Source organism: Lygodium microphyllum, chromosome 17, assembly GCF_053477565.2.
Source record: "Lygodium microphyllum isolate KBCC chromosome 17, Lygodium_microphyllum_v1.1.10, whole genome shotgun sequence".
NCBI lineage: Eukaryota > Viridiplantae > Streptophyta > Polypodiopsida > Schizaeales > Lygodiaceae > Lygodium > Lygodium microphyllum.
The window spans coordinates 21,084,160-21,098,174 of NC_141151.1; positions in this window are offsets into that span (position 1 = coordinate 21,084,160).

A 14,015-nucleotide genomic window follows, 5' to 3' on the forward strand; every position below is an offset into this window, starting at 1 on the left:
CTAGATAATTGATATGAACGGATGGCTTTTTGGATTGACAATTGGCTGCTAGATATCTAGGTTGATGACATTTATAACAAACTATGGGTTTTGCTTTTGATACATTATTGGTAATGGAAGGAAGTTTAGGAATGTTGGGATTTGACAGAAGAGATGGCTTAGGGTTTGGATTTGTGTTTGATGGCAAGGCAGATGGTCGTGTCCAAGATTTACGGAAGGAAGATGGAAGAAAACGACTTTGATTGAATCTTCGAAAATTTGAATTGAATTGTTTGGAACCAAAGTTACCATTAGTTGGGAATTGTTGTGGTCGCTTGTCTCGTCCATGAATTTTGTCTTCAGTGTCATGGGCCAAGGAAATTGCATCTTCAAGGGTTGTTGGGTTGAACATATTGACTTCGCATAAAAATGTCCAAGTAGGCCAGACATAAACTTGCGTTTATGAGTTGCCTCAGGTACATCTTTGAGCATTCGTAGTTGCAATAGAGCATTCCAAAAGCGTTCAATATATTGTGAAATAGGTTCGCGATCCCTTTGTTGTAGAAGATCCCATTGCTTGATTGCTTTTTCGTGGAATTGGGGAGGAAGGAAATTCTGCAAAAAATTCTTTTGGAAAGTCTCCCAAGTAGTGGGACAATCAACGCTTTTGCGGACCACAGTCCACCATAAGGATGCTCAGCCAACTAAATGGTTAGTGACACATTTAATTGTCTTTCTCAGCATATGTTTCTTCATGGAAATAATCATCAAATTGACTGATAAAAGCAAGGATAGTCTTTCCATCGTGTGATCCATTGAAAGTACGAAATTTGAAGTTTCTTTTACTTATCTTTGTTTCTTTCCGAATGGATTGGGCTTCAAGTGTTGCATTGATGGTACGTCGTATAAGATCTTTAGGTTGCGATCCATCTTGGTTAGTGGTGGATCGTTGCAGATTGGCCAATTGAGCTTGCAAAGCTTGTCGTGCTCTTCGTTCCTCTTGAAGCTGCATCATAATCAAATCCAACTTTTGCTCCATTGTTGGTTCGGGTAGATCACCTTCAACCATAAAATCTTCCATAGTTTGATCAGTCATCCTGCAAAATTCCAAAAAACCTCACACACTTGAAACCTTGTTAGTAGCGAGATGAGCGTAGCTCAAAGGCAGATTTATAAGGCTTGTATATATATATATATATATATAGTTTGTCTTTTGTAGTATTTCTCCTTTACGATTGCAAAATTCGATGTCACAACCGTCTTCCAAGAAAATAATTGTGCGTATAGACTGTGTATAGTCTGTGTGTTGATGATTGTTTGCTGTAATCTGCTTCTATTAGTTCACAGGTGTGAACAAGGGCTTCCAATGAGTAGTAGACTGATTTGTGAGTTGCTGAGTATGAACTGCCTCTATGGTAGTTGTTGAAGATGACTTGTAGGACCTTTATAACTTGGGTAACTTAGAAGACTTATAGTTTTAAGCTTTAATGATTAAGCTTGGATTTTGAGGACCAGAGGACGTTTTCGCCAGATTTGATGACAGCCAGTTCATGCTGCCACCGCAAACGCATGAATTCGATTAATGAAGCTTTTAGTTAAGCTTCTTTTGAAGCTTTATAACTAGTCCTTAAATCTTGAAAAGCTATGGATGGATTTTCTTATCTGTAATCAACGACTTGATGGGAGATCTTCCCTCATGGTCCCCCGCCTGCAAAGGCCGGTCTCTCGTGATCTGAGTGTACAGTAGGGGATTCTTGACTGCCAAGAACATGCTAGTATCGGCCGTTTGCCACGAGACTACTGTAGAGCTCGATCGTTCCAGGAGCTCCGCCTTCGCGCAAGATGGTAAGAGATTGGAAGCTCTCGATCTCAGCTTCCCTCTAATAGCACTAGTGCACAAATCGGACGCCGTATGCGCGTGTAGTGAGCGTCAGAAGGTCCTCAAGAACAAAAGAACTCTACTTTTTGTACAAAAAACAATGAAGAAAGCTTGCACAACATGAACAAGAGACCAATTGAGTGCAATCTCTCCCCATGCCTTGTGTGAGCACCCCATAAAGCATGTATTTTTTATATTATTCATCTTCAAGCTCAAAAAATAGCCCAATTTACAATTAGCACGCTTTAGCTTTTGTGTTTGCTTTTGTGCCACAAAAGAATTAAAGCTATTGGACACCCAAGGAGTCAGGCGGTACCCAAATACAATGTCCAATACAAATATTTAAATCGTGTGCCCATTCGCATACAAAAATAATAAATAAATATCAAGCGCTTTAATAAATAAGCGCGTCAAAATATGGACACCATGCCTAAGATACATGCCCATAAAAAATTGATGATAATTTGAATACACGCTATCCTCCAATGCTTCCCATTGCCACCGCTTCTTGCTCTACACATCAACCGAAGCATTCATAATTGTTAGAAAAATAATACAATTAAACTGACAAAAGTGAATACCTAGCAGTCTTCAACTACAAAAATAAATTGGTTAGAAATCAATCCTAACCTTAATTTATTACGAGTGTGCACTCTAAACTCATAAGCGTTTATTAATATAAATATGTATTTTGCAGAATCACCCGCTATGGAATCACCCACTTACACATTAAATTAACAAAGCACCTGAAAAGGATAGGCATCCCCATCGACTTTTCGCACAAAGAATCCACTTTGTGTATGAGCCCCGGTAACAAAATTTTACGGAATCCACCGCAAAACCTTATGGAATACACCGTGGAATATGCCTCCTGGCATCAACTTCAACAAGGACTAACAGGGCATGGGTCCACAACCATATGAATGTACAAGAGCCAAAGGCTGGTTCACACACATAGAACTAGACTTTTTATGTAAATAACTATTGATGAATGTAACAAAGTACTTCAACAAGGACTAACAAGGCATGGGTCCACAAACATCTAAATGTACAAGAGCCAAATACTAGTTCACACACATAGAACCCGACTTTTTATGTAAATTACGAGTTTTCCTACCATATAAACAATGATCACATGAATCAAAACAAGAATAATCCAAGGGTAGAAGATATTGCAAATGGGACAATACTTTTATTTCTTTCAAAGACATGTGTACAAGGCAATGATGCCATAAAGATACATATGGAAGCTTGGTCACATCCAAAACATGGTCAATAAATCCAAAAACAAGCAAAGGGTCTAGGTTTCCAACCTTGGCACCTCTAGTAAAAACATAGTCAATAAAACCCAAAACAAGCAAAATGTCTAGGTTTATACATTTATTAAAAAATACTACTAGTAGTAATCTTCCATGAAAAATCACCAAAAGATACATGGTACTTATCATCATCCAATTGTCCAAATGAAATAACGATTTTCGTCAAAGCCGAAATATGATATACATCATGAAATATAAATGGAGCACCAATACCAAACTATAGTCCTCAATATCACATATACCAATGATACCCAATACAATGTCATCTCCCAATCTAATAGTATGGTAGCTATGACACCAATGGTGATGCAGGGTAATGTGGAATGAAGCCCTTGAATCAAAGTCAATACTGAGAGTAAAAGCATGGTACATTGGTCAACTGAGCAACATCAAGATATGAAGCTACATGAATATAGTCATTAGAACTATACTCCAAGGCATTTATCTCCTCTATCTTCACATAAGGTATAATCTCAATGCACTTAGCATTTTTTTGTACTTTCTCCTTGCTTTTTTCATTGTTTCTACCATTGCACATCTTATGGCACTATATTCTAATGTGACTCTGCTATCCACAATAATGATATGTCAAAGAGGACTTATGACTACACGACTTACTAGGAGATTGCTTGTGAGAGTAAGACTTGCCCTTGTTGGACTGTAAGTCTTTACCAAGCTATTATTACCATTTCCATCATTTCAGCCTATAATACTAAGTGCATGAGAAGTACATGCTACATCAGTATTCTACTTGTTTACTTCTTCTATGAATAAAGTACTCTCTATATCACTATATTAAAACTATCCTTAAGAGAATTAGCACTCATACAGTAGTACAAAATGTATCCCATGACTTTTGTAGCGTAATAAGAAACAACAAAAACTTTATGTTATTCTCAAATTTGATGTCTTGTGAGATAAGCTAGCTGAAAATAGAGTGAAACTCGTTCAAATGAGTAGACATAAGGGTGTCCTCCTTCATGCAAAGGTCCACAAGATTCTTCAACCAATACAACTAAGATATAAAACTCTACTTGCCATAAAGATTACATGAATTATTCTGTAAATCATGTGCACCAATGGCAATAGAGATAAAAAAAATATGTTTGCTTAAACAAAGACAATATAATAGTGGACTTGCATAACTCATCAAGCTCATCCTAATTATCTATATGCCAACCGTTTGGCTTTATGCCCTTGGTCTTCAATGGCCTAATCTACTTCTTTGGTAACAATACTTACCGTATTGCATCTTCTAATATTGTAAGTAGACTCCCACTATCTCTAAAGAACCAAGCTTCACCAAGTAAGTACAAGTGTCTTCCACTAGAAGCAAAGCCAAAATGTAAAGTGAGAAACCAAAGATCAAGACATGTGGCATAGCATTTGGAAAGTCCAAGTGCATCATAAATACATTCAAAAGCACAAGTATCCAATAAGTTTTCAATACCCACGAGTGGGATCATTGAAGTGATTAATCAAAGCTCAAATGTATCAAGTGCAACTCAAATCCAAGTCTCAAACCATATCATAATCATATTCGAGTATATAGATCAATGATAAGTATCATTATAGTCGAGTACAATACTCGAAGCATATGCAGACATAATATTCATAAAGCTTTCATAGTAAAATTCTTGTTGTCCAAACATTACATCAACAAAAACACTCCGCAAGTGATGTGAGCTATTATAGCTCAAAACATCCCAAGGAGTGGCTCAATACATTACCATGACATCCACCAATGATCCCAATATCAATGCATGAACATGTGAACATATATGAGCTTCAACAGTGAGAGATATGTTTGTCAAGACATGTATACAATAGATATGTTGTAAATAATAGCTAATGACATAGATATAACACTTTAAGAGAGTGTCAAAATAGAGTCAACCAGTACCGATACAATGCCAAGGTGTCCTCCAAGTGCTAGGCGGTCTCTAGGAGCTATATATGAGTATTGCAACTCAAGTCTATTGGAAAAAATAGGCATAATCTATTACAGCTTATCCTAGTACGTAATAGCTGGCCACAAGGGAGCACTAAAGGAGGGTGCTCAAATAAACTTCAAGAGTCCATGGAAGGAAGCTCAAGCAAGTTGGAAAAAATTGAAAGATCAATGCTCTTCTTGAAGTGTTGAAGCAATGGCTACCATAGAAATAATGAGTTGTAGATATCACAAGCTAAATGCATTAATGAAGAAACTCCTTGAATGGTAGGCTCTAATATCAATTAAAAGGTGAAGCCAAAGAGGAATCATGCGAGCAAAAGCAAAAGGGAAGTAAGAGCTATGGTGGTCCAAGCTTGAGAGAAATATATATATATATATATATATATATATATCACAAGCTAAATGCATTAATGAAGAAACTCCTTGAATGGTAGGCTCTAATATCAATTAAAAGGAGAAGCCAAAGTGGAAGCATGTGAGCACAAGTAAAAGGGAAGCAAGAGCTATGGTGGTTCAAGCTTGAGAGAGAGAGAGAGAGAGAGAGAGAGAGAGAGAGAGAGAGAGTATATGGAAACTCCAATAGTCACAATGTGTGGTTGGCCTCCCCTATTCTATTGTCACTAAAATAATAAAAAATAAAGTGATAATGATGGGCACTGGTCACTTGCAATGTACATGTATGTGAGAGTCTATATATAATAAATGAATGTGGATAGGCACATGTAGCCTTTTAACCCCCAACAATATTTCACATGTTAAACATGGTGAGCTTGACAATGTGCTATGTGTAAACTAGATCACAAATGGTATCTCACATATACTAGTAGACTCATTAAGTATGGCATCACATCTATTTCACCTTTCCTAGCTTTGCATGAGAGGCAAGGAATCTTCTTCTTGGTCTTGCTATGGATGGAATGAATCCATTCAAACTCTATTCGAGACCTCATATAATGTGTAGCCAACAATCCTTATTAACTACACCATTCTGCCATGGCTTTCTACTAAGAAAGAACACATGATCCTTAGCTTGCTTGTGCCTAGACAGTATAAAGTTAAGAATATGGATGTCTATCTCTATTCATTTGTTGACGAGCTTAAGATGTTGTGGGAGAAGGGGATTACTGTGGAAGACATGAACAAGCATCTTAGGAGGTGGTCCATTCTTATGTAGACCATCCATGACCTTCTAAGTCTTAGGGAGTACTCAGGTAAATGAATCTCCGTTCTCATTGCTTTCTCTCATACATCATATTTTTATGTTCATGTTGAGTAGATACAAATGTTATGGTAGACCTGGGGTCAGCTTAGGTTACTATGCATATCCATTATGTGGACCAAAGTTGGGACTCCCAAAGGTCATGGATGATGAAAAAGATAGTTTATTAGGGGCATGTAGCATTCTTACTTAATAGCCATGATTTGAGAGAAGGATTCCTTGGATGACCTCCTACAATGATGAATATCCAAAGTTGGTATGAGTGGAAGATGGTCCATGAAGAGCCGCTTCCAAGTGAAATTCGACAATTATCAGTTTTCAATGAGTTGCCATATTGAACCCATCTACACATCAATTATCTTTTAGATCCCATGCACATTTTTAAGAATTTTGGCAACTTATTATGGGACCATATCATGAGAAAGAGAGACACCCTAGGAGCAAGGATGGACTTGAAAGAGATAGGTAAGATGGAGATATATTGGCCACAAACGAGCTCTGATGGTCATGTGCAATACCTCGTGCTCCTTGATTCCTAGGGCATTCGCTAAAGAGAAGCACATAGTTAAGCAAATCATCATGTCCATCTATAGACTAATGGGTATGATGCATTGTCTTAGGTGTGCAGTTTTTGAAGATGACCAATTAACAAGACTTGAATTCCATGGCTGGCATAAGATATGCCAAGTTTATACCAGAATAAATAGTCATTGGCCTGAATATGTCCTTCTTATATTTTATATTTTAAGTTAATTTGCAACATATAATGTGTTAACTTTGTGACAATTTAAATTATTGTCGGTGATCGTGGTTGTCTCACTCTAAAGATATGTTCAATGATTTATAAGTTTTCAAACTTAGTGTAATGGATCTCACAAAAGGAGATGATAACATTCTATTTTTTTGAGAATTATTTACCCACAAGCATACTCACAATGCAAACCCACCTCCAAGTACATGTTGTGAACAAAGTGGAGATTGCATGACCGGTCCATACTTGGTGGATGTTCTTTTTGGAGCGCTTCATGGAAACCTTGAAAGGCTTTGTGTGACAATGGGCATGTCCAAAGGATAGCATGCCTAAAGGTTGTGGCTAGTCTCAAAAGCATTAGTACATATTTTTGAGTGACTAATGATAGTGGATACAAACAATGTGATGTTATGGATGACGACAAACTAATTGGAGATGTGATAGTCAGACATGGAATAGAGAAGCAAATAGATGGAGCCATGGAGGAGAAGATGAGTTGTTTTTGTATGCTACACCATGCATCCATGGAGAAGCAACTGAATAGGTACAAGGTCACTAGAACCTTGAAGAAGTTTTTGCAATTCATACTTACGAGGTAGTTGCATGATGCACTGATAACAATTTCATGCAAAGGAAAGGAAGTAACTAGAGAGGTGGGAGTCCTCCAGGGGATGTAGTTCAAAAGTAAATGTATGCTTTTGTCATTGTTGTGTCTAACAACTATAAGCAAAAACTAGCCCAAAAGTTTCAATGTACATTAAAAAGTCTAAATCATGGTGTGATCACATGGGTGACATTCTTTAGTACAACATATCAATAAATTACACTCAATAATAGATTGTGATGTCATGGTGAAGTTTGAGTAAGAAAGTCAATGGTGGGCCACAAATCCAAATATTGTACTAGGCAAGAGGGAGTACTTTGGTAACTTGCAAAGCATGGTTTCAGTAAATTATCATAGATTCTCCATGATTACATTTGATGTACAATGGTCTAAAGTGGTATTGGAAGGAGCAAGGCTAACCATTCAACAAGGGCCATGGGTTTTTGGAGGTAGATTTTGAGAAAAGGAAAAACGGTTTGTGAGACATGTTTGTCTGATTAGGTCATTGCGAGCAAGTGTATGGCTTTAAAAAAAAAAAAGTAAAATAAAGGCCACCAATACCTTTTATTTGCAATAAGTTCTTGACTAATTTCAAGCATGTGATCTTCTATCCTAACCCACAATAACCTTGTTTGTGGTATGTTGTGCATGTAACACCTCAAAATAGCTCACGAGTATGATGATAGCATTGTCCCTAGCATAGATGTGAAGAGTATGCAAGTAGGGGAGTCATTGTTGCAGGAATTGATAGATGAGGAGGACTTGTGGCAAGATATTTTCATGTTTATATCTCCAGATAAGATGGCATGCTTCTTCAAGGACATTGTGATGCAAGGTTAACTCGATCAATGTTTAAGCATTTAGCCTCAACACACTCTGACATGTCAATCTCTAACGAATGGTAGAGTTGATGCTCTAAGTTGGACACAAAGGGGGGTGGCTTAGGTATGCCTTGCTTGACTAGTGGAGGTGGTGGCTATAGTGGATGCTTTGGAGAACTACAGTGTTAGGATAAGGATCGTTAGCAAACAAATTCTATAGGATAGCTTGACCATAGCACTAATACTAGATGATAAACCATTATGCTAATGTAGTGAAGGGAATCAAAGTCATGGTCTAAATAGTCCATGGCTCTACCTAAAGTTACTAGTGCAACGCTAAAAGAGGCTATTGTCTTGAGTGGCTAGAAGGTAGTCGAAAGGTCCTTGAAAAGTTATTTATCTCTTGCAAAGTTAATGCCCTAGGTTGGCCATACTAACAAGAAGGAGAGGCCTAAGGATTACCCCCTCGATAGCAACTAAGTCTAGCAAAGCCACAGAGCTTGTGAAAGAAGTTAATGTGGCTAATGCCTTTTTGGATCCTGGTACCCCAAAGATTGGTGTGTGGATTGAAGGATGCTTTATTGCAAACACATTGATTGATGGAGGTTCATCAGTGAATATAATGACAGATGTGACAATGAAGGACTTAAGCTTGTTGCAAGGTATGTAGCATAAACAATGGCTTATCAGACTTGCATACCAAACCAAAATTAAGCCTTTAGGCATTCTCCCATATATGAAGACAACCCTCGCAAGAAGAGACTATTAGGTGACCTATCTAGTGGTAAAACCAAATTCCTACATGACCTCATATCCTCTGTTGTGGGAAGACCATGGATTTTTGAGGCACTAATGGATTGGTTCAACAAAGGAACCCTAACCCTAGGCAAAGGACCCAACAAAGTGGTGTTGAAGTTGTATGGATCCCAAAAAGGTAATGGATCCACTTCCATTGAGGTCTTAATAGACTCTTCCAATGAAACAATAGATGGCACATCAAGAGACAAAGAAGCCATCAACAAACAGATATTTCCCAAGAAAACAGAGGCGCAATCCTTGACAATGGGCACTATAAGCCAACTCCCAAAAGAAGCAAAGTCTTTGTCAATGGTGGGCGAATACCCCTTGCATAAACCCGAATTGACTTTTGAAGTCACCTTTGACAATGATAGAGGCATGTATGTACTGTTCTCCCTATTACATGGTTGTAACAAAGACAGAGTCAGAAGCAAGGTCAAAGACAGAGACAAAATTAGGGTCAAAGATAGAGATAGACAAAGGACACAATAGAGAATCTGTTCTTTTTACAGAGCCCCTACTACATAGGCAAAAAAGAGTCTAAAGAGGATGAAAAAGACAGCACATAAGAAGACTATGAAAGTGCATTGGAAGAATCTATCATACTCGTAGAAGGTACAAATGTGGAAGAAGTTCTAGAGGCTACAAAAGCTAAAGATCTCATGATGTTAGACTGACCGACTCTGGTACCCTTTGGACTAGCTAATGAGTCACATCATATGAAAAAGATACATAAGAAATGGATTAAGAAAAATAAGCCTTCCTTCAACAATGGCTCTTGTCATCCTAATCCACCCTTCTCAAGAGAGAATGATGACGATGCAACGTGCCAACAACCACCAATCCTATGCCCAAACAGAACTCTGAAGGTTCCTATTGTGTGATGTTCCTAGAGGCATCCTTGGAAGATGAATCCTCGAGTCAAGAGCTACAAATATGTGTGAAATTCCGAAAGCTAAATTCCAAGACTAAGACTGATCATTTCCCTATCCCTTTCACAGACCAACTATTGGACACATTGTGATAGACCATGAGCTCTATTCCCTCTTGGATGGATTTGGTGGATACAACCAAGTCCAGATCATAGAAGAAGATCAATCCAAAATAAATTTCACAATCAAATGGGAAACATATGCTTACAAAGTGATGCCATTTGGGCTCTATAGTAATGCTCTTGCTACCTTCTAGTGAGTGATGATGGCCGCATTCCAAAATCATCTACATGATTTCATTGAGGTGTATCTAGATAATACCGACCTATTCTTCGAAAAAAGGTGGAGATACCCTTGGGAATAGGGGGAAAAAAGAGAGAAAAAAAAAGAATATTGTTATAGGAGAAAATGAAGAAATTCCCTATCATAATATGCATTGTTTTAAGAAAAGGTGGTAAACACCCTTGGACGGGAAGCTAGACTGTGGAAAAGGTGGTAACACCTCGCATTCCAAGATAGTTGAATCACTAGCAAAACTCTTCTAGAAGTAATTCAAAGCCACCTCCTTTGGTGCACTATATCATGCAACTCCATCAATGCCTCTAACTCTTACAGTAGATGACATTTTGAATATGCAATCCAAGTACCAGACTTGTTGGCTACCTCCCTGGGTACACCTCTTCATCAACCAATCCAAGTTGACATCATCAACCAGACGAAGCCGATCTTCATCGACAATCCTTTGATGGGGATATGAGTATGGGTTTCCCTTTGTATTTATCAACAAAGTGTAAGAAAAAGGGTGGAGTGAGTAACTAGTCCTTACCCTTTATATTCAATTGAGAGGTGAGATGTGTGATGGAGTGTTGCACGCATAGGTTGGGCTTCTCAATACACAACACACGATCCATTCCTTTAGGACGGGATGCATTATTGCACCATCAATTATGCACAAGGCATACAACCTTCACAGAACTGATAGTAAGGCTTACAACAGTGGGATTCGGGAACTCGATTGTCCTCCTATATCTACCAACAAAGTGTGAGACAGAGGGGGTTTGAGCGTGACTGGTGTTTTCTTTAATCAAATGAGAGGTGATGATTGAGAGATGTTATGACAATTAGAGTCAAGTATGTTCTCGTTTCCCTATGCCCACATGGGACGGGCCTCCTCCATTACCACTACACACATCACTCTATTTGGCGCACTGCACGATAAGGCTCTCTAGCCTTTCTTCTTACACCTATGCCAAATTGGTTGGGACACACCGATGCACCATCAAACTACTGTGCACACTGGCATACTCCCTTTGAACCATCCCTCTTGTCAATTTCTAAACCAAGTGTAAGCTATGGGTTTTCATTATTCTCCATCGAGTGATGTGAGTCATGGGACGAGCGACTGATCTAACATCCCAACAGGAGTGACTGTTGCGATTGAGTGATGTCTACTTCACCATTGACAATTGAACCAACTCTTCCTCAACAATGCTACATCCATAAGTGATGCTATATAGTTTCTGCCATGTTGAACGAGTATAATGTGGTGAGATGTCGTACCTCCTGCCAATGATTATGACCCTTCACATGTAAGTGCAATAACGATTCACCTTGACCATTTGTAAATTGGGTCAAGTTTTTCTAACTCTACCCCTTTTGTTTATAAGAGTTAGTCATGTTTTAAGTGTGGGGATGTACGTATATGGGTCTTGCTCCAATGTTAGGCCCCTAATGATTAGTTAGCTTGATCTATTAAGGTCTAAAGTGTGGGGATGCATCCCTGTGCGCATGTTTTGCATACCCTCATGAAAGCACTCCTATCTAACAATTTAAGCATACCATGTCCTAATCTTGTCCTAATGGGGTCCCTTCCCTACCCACATGTCTTATTTTCACCCCGTTCTTGGGGTCATTCCTTGTTTGTTTGTCTTTATCTTTTGTTTGTTCCTTTTCCATGAGAATGTACCCTACGTTCACCAAAATTAAAATCCAACCTTATAGCCCTTTTGTCCCTTCAAACTAGCCACTTGTTCTTTTTATGATCCCTTGTTCTGAGTCATGGTTCATGAGTTATTAATTTTTAAAGAATTTTCTATTAATTTGACATGTTTCCGTGCGAACATACATTTTTTGCTTCAAAACAGTGATCTCATGTGGTAACCCCAACCTAAACCTTTCCCTTGATAGTTTTTCTTTTTACTGCTTGTCATTTCAATGCATGGTTCATTCGTCATTAATTTTTTTGTATTTTTGAGAATTCTCGTGGGTGTGTTTTACTCTTTATCCATGTAAACATCCCTTAGTGCCACGAGAAATGTGTTTTAACCTGATAGCCCTATCCCACAAGTTTTCCTTGACATTTTTTTCGTTGCATTCCAATTTAATGCACAGATTTTTTTATATTAAGTCTTGACTCCATTTTTATTTGTATTTTTGCTGGTTTTTCCATGCGAACACGCTCTCCCGTCCCTGAAACTGCGTCCTATTCTTTTTATTCTGTTTGACATCTCCTTGTGGACATTTTTTGTTTTTACTTTATGTGGTTTCAACCCACAAATTTTGTTGTGTTAATTTTTCTTTTCATTTTTGGGTGTGTTTTTTTCCTTTTTTCCATGCGAACAAATCATACTCCCCTCGGAACTACATTTTGACGTACTGGGCCTATCCAACACTTCCTTTCGTACCTTTTTTCTTTTTCCCATCTTTTGTTCCAGTGGATGGATTTTCCAGAATTAATTTTCCTGTGTATTTGCATTCTATAGTCTTCCATGTTGCGTGAACGCTCACGTTTTCGTGATTTCCTGCACATTGACGCATTTGTGACGTTATTCTTCCCCCACACATATGCCCCCCTATCATGTTGGCCCTGCCAATTGCATAACCCTCCCCCCCCAACTCCCCCCCCCCCCCCCCCCCCCCCCCCCCGCCTCCCCCGCCCCAAGCCTACGTTCATGTGCAAGACGAAAGGGGGGGATCTTCCTTTTTTTAAAAAAACAAAAAAACCCCCAAAGAAAAGAATAGAAAAAATAAAAAAAAACCAAAATTTCCCTTTCCCAACCATCCCCACGATTCTCTCTCTCTCTCTCTCTCTCTCTCTCTCTCTCTCATATGTCCTCCTTTTCTCTTCTTTCTCCTCCATATCCTCCTCCCCTCTTCTTCTTCCTCCCTTTTCTCTTCCTTCTCCTCATGCCTCCCTCCTTCCTCCCCCTCCATTTCTTCTCCTTTCTTCCTCCCCTCTCCTCCCTCCCTCCTCTCTTCCTCTCCCTCCATGCCGCCCTGACCGTCGGACGCCGGGACCCTTGAAATCACTGTTGAGCGCTGCGCAAAACTCTGCCTTCTGTCACCACCGCGGCCGACATTGCCCAATCCACCGTAGGCCCTATCGCAACACATGTTGGACGCCGCCACCGATAGTTGCCGTGAGCCACCATGTTCCTACCGTTGCCCCCTCCTCCACGTGTGGCCCCTCCTCCGATGCCCATGGCTCCTACCCATCTGCCACTCCACTGTACTCCCTCCTTCCACCACGTGTCCCCCCCGCTCATTACGCCCGCCTATCCCCATCCCACTTGCCAACCCTCCCTCCCTGCCCAAGCTGCTCACCTTTTAAAAAATAAAAATAATAATAAAATAAAAACAAACGCCCCCCCTTTTTTCCATAAGTTAACCCCCACCCCAACCCTTTTTTTTAATTAACTCTAAAAACAAACAAACAAGTATAATAAACACCTCAATCTATCTCTATTTAAAAAAAAAAAA